The sequence below is a fragment of the Artibeus jamaicensis genome, unplaced genomic scaffold (genome assembly GCF_021234435.1).
Source record: "Artibeus jamaicensis isolate MK-2021 breed Jamaican fruit bat unplaced genomic scaffold, CSHL_Jam_final scaffold_1964, whole genome shotgun sequence".
Classification (NCBI taxonomy): domain Eukaryota; kingdom Metazoa; phylum Chordata; class Mammalia; order Chiroptera; family Phyllostomidae; genus Artibeus; species Artibeus jamaicensis.
Genome location: NW_026522030.1, coordinates 15,977,584 through 15,984,087, shown reverse-complemented (window position 1 = coordinate 15,984,087; position 6,504 = coordinate 15,977,584). Strand labels below are relative to the sequence as shown.

General features: G+C 44.5%; 1 pseudogene; it reads left to right on the top strand.

The window, feature by feature from the left end:
• Positions 1–265: 265 nt before the first annotated feature.
• LOC119044821 (cyclin-A2-like) lies at positions 266–1,528 on the top strand (annotated as a pseudogene).
• Positions 1,529–6,504: the final 4,976 nt, after the last annotated feature.

Below are 6,504 nucleotides of genomic sequence, written 5' to 3'. Positions count from 1 at the left end.
CGAGGTACTTGCTCATTCATGCTTTATAAATGGAGCTGTGGGCAGGCTGCCGGCCTGGTCCCTGGCGTGTCCCTGGCCCTCCATGCCCCGCGCAGCTAGAGTCTTTCGCAGTTTCCCAGGCTCTCAGCGATCCCAAGCGGGAGGGCTGGCTCGAGGTGGGAAGAGCCGCTAGGCCTGCTCCTCCGCGCGACTGGTCGGCAGCACCGAGTGCAGGCCGCTGCGCCCTGCAGGCCGATTCTGCCGTGTCCTGTGGAGCGATGCGATGATGTTGGGCACTACGATGGCCCGGGAGGTGGGGTAGGCGCTGCTAACATTGCAGCATAGGGCACCCCAAGAGGACCAGGAGAACATGAATCCCGAGAAGGCGTCGCGCGCCCAGCAGCCTCAGGCCCCGGTGGGGCTGGCACTGCTGAAGGCCTGGAACCAGCGGGGTGCAGCACGGCCCAAGACGCCACGGGTTGCACTTCTTAAGGATCTTCCTATAACTGTGGAACATGCCATTGTTCCTTCCTAGAAAGCAAACAGTAAATGCATTTACCATTCATGTGCATGAAGCAGAAGAGACTCAAAAGAGGCCAGATGAAATCTAAACGGAATGCAAAGATGTCCTGGAGTTTATCTCAGCTATTACATGACCTGCACAAAGATAGCCACTGATATTTCTTGATCATGCAATGGATAGTAGTGCTGAGTCACCACACACTATGGATGTTGTCAATTGAATTGGAAGATGAAAAGCCAGTGAGTGTTAATGAAGTCCCAGACTACCCCGAGGAGGACATTCACACACACCTCAGGTAAATGGAGATTCAGTGTAAGCCTAAAGTGGGTTCCATGAAGAGACAGCAAGACATCACCAACAGTGTGAGGGCTGTCCTCCTGCACTAGTTAGTTGAAGTAGAAGAATATAAACTATAGAATGAGACCCTGCTCTTGGCTGGGAACTACGTAGGTAGGTTCCTTTCATCCATGTCTGTGCTGAGAGGAAACCTTAGGCTTGTGGGCACTGCTGCTGTGCTTTAGCCTCAAAGTTGGAAGACATACACCCCCCGGAAGTAGCAGAGTTTGTGCATGTTACAGATGATACCTGCACCAAGGAACGAGTTCGAAGGATGGAGCACCTCGTTCTGAAAGTCCTGGCTTTTGACTTTGCTGCATCAACAGTAAATTAGTCTCTCACCCAACACTTTCTGCACCAGCACCCTGCAAACTGCAAAGCAGAAAGTTTAGCCATGTTTTGGGGAGCGTTATGTTTAAGAGGTGCTGACCCATACCCTAAGTATTTGTCATCCGTTACTGCCAGAGCGACTTTCCTTCTAGGACTCCACACAGTCACGGGACAGAGCTGGCCTGAATCCCTGGTACAAAAGACTGGGTGTAGCCTGGAGAGTCTGACCCCTCGTCCCCTGGAGCTTCACCAGACCCACCTTGGAGCACCACAGCACACAGAACAATTAGAGAAAAGTACAAAAATTCCAGGCGTCATGGTGTTTCTCTCCTCTTCCCACCAGAGATACTACATGTATAACACAGGAAGACTGCCTTTGCTTTCTAAGAGTTAAATCACTCAAAGTACAAATTATGGCGTTACTTTTTAAATGGTTTTAATTTGTATATCTTTGGTACATGTAACTATCTTAGAAATGTGCCCAATTTTAAATGCTTTCATTAAGACTATACTGTCAGGGATCATATCTATAGTTCTTTAAATTCTCATGTTAAAATATTAATGATGCCAACTGTCAGGATAATAAGAATAAGAATTAATGAATTGATTAAAAAATAAATACAAACTGAGCTATAACTATGGAGAGCTAAGCTTCCTTTTTTAAAAAATATTTTTTTCTTTTATTGATTCTAGAAAGAGGGGAAGGGAGGGGGAAAGAAAGAAACATACATGTAAAAGAGGAGCATCCATCAGGTGCCTCTTGCACACGCCCTGCCTGGGGCCCGAACCCACGCCCCAGGCATGTGCCCTGACTGGGAATCAAACCCACCACCTTTCCGTTTGCAGATGACACCCAACAACTGAGCCACACCAGCCAGGGCCAGAGCTGAGTTTCTTAACCCGCCTCGGTTTGGAAGTCTCCCTGTTGGGGAACAGTTTATTTCTCTTTCAATAAAATATTCCTATCAAGTAAAACTCAGAATTTTCTTTTTAGAGAGGCAGTAAGTAGGATGTTTAGTGCAAGCTATTGTTGAGGTTTGGGGATAGCGGGCAGTTATTCAGACAGGAGCGGAGTAGGAACAATAGGCCAGCTACAGAAGTTCACCAGGGCGGAAAGCCCCAGGGACCTAGCAATGGGCAAAACTTGGAAAACAAGTGTTGTAAGGTGGGACGTCGCCCCCAGGGTGACCTTTCCTCCCCCAGCATATCATTGGTCAGGCGGTTTAGACCCTCTGGCTTTTTATATCACTGGTCTCAAGGTTCAAAACCTCTCCTGACCTTTCCTTTCCTGGCAAGATGCTAGGCATGTGGTAGAGCCCCTTAAAGGATGAACAAAGGGGCTGGAGAACTCCATGGAGCCCTAGCAAGACCACTCCCTCAAGCATTAAGCCCTCAGGTCCATGAAGTTCTGGCCCTCATCCAATAATCTTAAGAGCAAAGCTTGGGGCCTGTTGACTACAGAGACAAAGTTTTGGTCCAACTAGAGATCACTTCTAGGTCTCAGTTGTGTTTCAGCTCCAGGCCCAGAAAAGCAGCACAACCAGGTGAAGTGCCGCCATGGCTGACATCAGGGCCAGCTGAGATGTCTGATTCCCTGCCTTAGTGCCAACCAATGAAAAGGAGACCACAACCGTGTAAAGGACATACGTGGAAAGCTGGTGAAATTCTGTTGAGATCTCCCCTAAAATCCCCTGAGAACTTCCCCAAAATTCTCACCTTTAGAAACCAGGTAAAACCCCTTACCTTAAGACAAAGGGCCCAATGAGTGCACCTTCCCCCCCCCACCCCCGCCCCTGACCTCCTCTGGACCATGCCTTCACCTTTCTGTTCCCTCAAGGCGGGTACCTTTGCTTTCTTTCTCCTAAGCTCCAACGGTCCTTCGTTTGCCTTTGTAAGTTGTTTCCTGAGTTCACAAAGCCCAGCTAGCTCACTTCTTCTACCTCTGTGACTTTCTAAATAAACTTTTGCTTATATTTAAGTTTTTGGCTCTTAATTCTTTGTTAGCCAACCTCAAGGACCAAGGTCTAACATCTACTGATGTTCACCATTAACAGTTCTGGCTTTGTTTTGGGAGGTTTAGTGTATAGGCTGGTGACTGCCATGAACAATGTGTTTCTCAGGACTCACCTAAAACAGTTAAATTAATTGAACAAAGATGTCGTTTGACTGGTGTGGCTATAATGCCCCTAAGGATATTCAATCACAACTAGCCCATTAGGCTTAAGTTACAGCCAATCACATAATTTCCTTCTGTAACGGAACCCACGCTCAGCAGCCTGCCGCCACAAAAGCCATATTGGTGAGACAGATGCCAGCAAGAAGGAAAAAAATTTATTCAAGCCCTGGCATCTCCAGAAGATGGGTGGATTCCTGTCCTTATCTCTGGTCAATCCAGAAATTCTTACAGGGAGTTGTTGGGAATTCAGGAAGGGGAAAACTTCCCAAGAGAAGTGGGTACATGCTGTTTTTTGGGGGGAGTAAGGGGAGTGGGGACTGAAAGGGGAGTCTCACAGCCCTTCATTCTGGTGTTGACTTTCTATTTGCATTAGCATCCTGCCCTTCCCTGGGCACCTGTGGTTTATGGCCAGATGCCAGCTTATTTATCTCACATCTGTAATGAGAACCGAAGCACAGGCTTGACAAAACTTTGATTACTAGCTGGGAGATTTACAACTTAACATCTTAGTGGAGGCAGAGGCTTTTACAGCAGGGAAGGGAAGGAGAGCAGAGTGGAGACTGGAGGTGGCTATGGACCTGCGGGCAGTGCTTCTGCTGGTCCCAGCGTGGATCATTGTGCTCTATGTCCCTGAGTCTGCGCAAGTTGAAGGCAGACTGTTTCTTAGGGTTACACCGAGGATGAACTTTTGATTCTAGTAAAGTGTACTTAGAAAAGAAAATTTAACATGTAAACTCTAGCTTTGAAAGAAAAATCGGGTTAGAGTAACAACCTGGGTTTAATGTTTACTAAGATTAATATGGGTAGCTTTATCTAAGTCCAAGTATGGTCTATTCATTCCTCATTAAACTTGATTTGCTTCTGCGTTTCTCTGTGAAAGTCTCTCTGGCCTTGGCTGGCATGGCTCAGTGAGTTGAGCGCTGGCCTGAGATCCAAAGGGTCACTGGTTTCAATTCCCCATTGGGACACATGCCTGGGTTGCAAGCTAGGACCCCAGTGCCAGGCTTAAGGGAGGCTGCCTATCAGTGTTTCTCTCACACAACTATGTTTCTCTCCCTCTCTTTCTCCTATCTAAAATAAAAAATAAAAAATTTATATATGTTTTAAAGTCTCTGTAAGCTCCTTTTGGTGGAGCATTCCTAACACTTCTGGTTTGGAGCTGCCCAATTCAAATAGATTTTAGCTCAAATAAACTCTTAAAAATTTTAATATGCCTTCGTTTCTCTTAGCAAAGCTTAAGCCAGACTTTAGTCAGCTTCTCTTTTGTAAAAGAAGGGGATGTCTTTTAACAATAGCAACAATGCCCTCTCTTTAAATAACTAGGTTTGTGCTAGCTACTCAGTTTATGTATTAAACCCATTTCATGTTTATACATAAATAGTTAATAAATAAAATATTTGATTTAGAAAATGGATAAAAAAATTATAGTACATATACACAATGGAATTCTATGCAGCAGAGAGAAAGAAGGAGCTCCTACCCTTTGCAACAACATGGATGGAACTGGAAAGCATTATGCTGAATGAAATAAGCCAAGTATTAAAAGACAAATACCATATGATCTCACCTTTAACAGGAAGCTAAACAACAAAACAAACAAGCAAGCAAAATAAAAACAGAGACACTGAAATAGAAAACGGGGACAGCGATCAGAGGGGAGAGGGGAGGGAATTTAAGGGGAGAAATTTAGAGGAACAAGTATAAAGGACACAGGGACAATAACTAAGGGGGGTGGAAATGGGAGGGAGGTGGGGAGCATGGGGTGGGGTGGGCTGGGATGGGAGAAATAGACAGAAAACTGTACTTGAAAGATAATTAAATAAAAAAATTAAAAAAAAGAAAATGGAGTAAATAGGAGATGAGAAAGTAAAGACAAAGAGGAAACAACTCGAGTATGTCCTAATCTGGTGGTGCATTGGTTTTAAATATTTTTAATCTTTTATAAAAAGATGGATGCTATACATATGCTCCTGTAACCTGATTACCCCATCAGCAACACATTGTAAGTTTATTTCATGTTAACAAATATAGTTTTGATTGCAGCTTTAATGGTTAAATAGAATTCTATGTTATAAACATATCATAAAGTAGTTAGATTGATTCTAAAATTAAAAATTATAAATAATGCTATGATAAACATTTTTATAGTCATATTTCATCAATGACTTGCTTTTATTTTCTTTGAATACATAATTAGATTTCTGACTTCCAGCCAAGATGGAGGCATAGGTACATGTGCTTTGTTTCCTCACACAACCAAAAGGACAACAACAAATTTAAAAATGAAAAACAACCAGAACTACCATAAAATCAAACTCTATGGAAGTCCAACAACCAAGAAGTTAAAGAAACATTCGCCCAGACTGGTAGGAGAGGTAGAGATGGGTAGCTGGGGCGGGGAGGACAGGCAGCAAGGGGGCAGGTGGGGTGGGTGAGGCAGCAGCTGGTGGACCAGGCAGTCCCACATTCACATGCAGATAAATGGGGAGAAACAACTAGGGAGCAAGATAAACTGCACAATTCATGGTTCCAGCACGGGTTAATAAAGCCTCAAAACCTCTCTGGCTGTAAAAACCTGTGGGGTTGCAGCAGTGGGAGAAACTGCCAGTTTCACAGAAGAGTTTGCTGGAGAGACCCATGGGGTCACAGAATGTACACAAAACCACCCACCAAGGAATCAGCACCAGAAGGGCCCAGTTTGCTTGTGGGAAGAGGAGGAAGTGACTGAAAGCAGGGTGAGAGCCAAGCAAGTGACATTGTTTCCTCTCTGACCCTTCTCCTACATACAGGGCCATAACCCAGTGACATGGGTTGCCCCACTCTGGTGAATACCTAAGGCTCTGCTCCTTGTAATGTAACAGGTGTGTCAAGACAAAGAAATATGGCCTAAATGAAAGAACAGATCAAAACTCCAGAAAAAGAACTAAGCAAGAAGAGATAGCTAATCTTTCAGATGCAGAGTTCAAAACACTGGTAATCAGGATGCTCACAGAAATGATTGAGTATAGACACAAAATAGAGGAAGAAGTGAAGGCTCTGCAAAGTGAAATAAAGGAAAATACACCAACAGTGTATTTTCACACTGTGAACCAACAGTGAAGGGAAGGGAACCAGGACTCAAATCAATGATTTGGAACAGAAGGAAGGAAAAAAAAACATC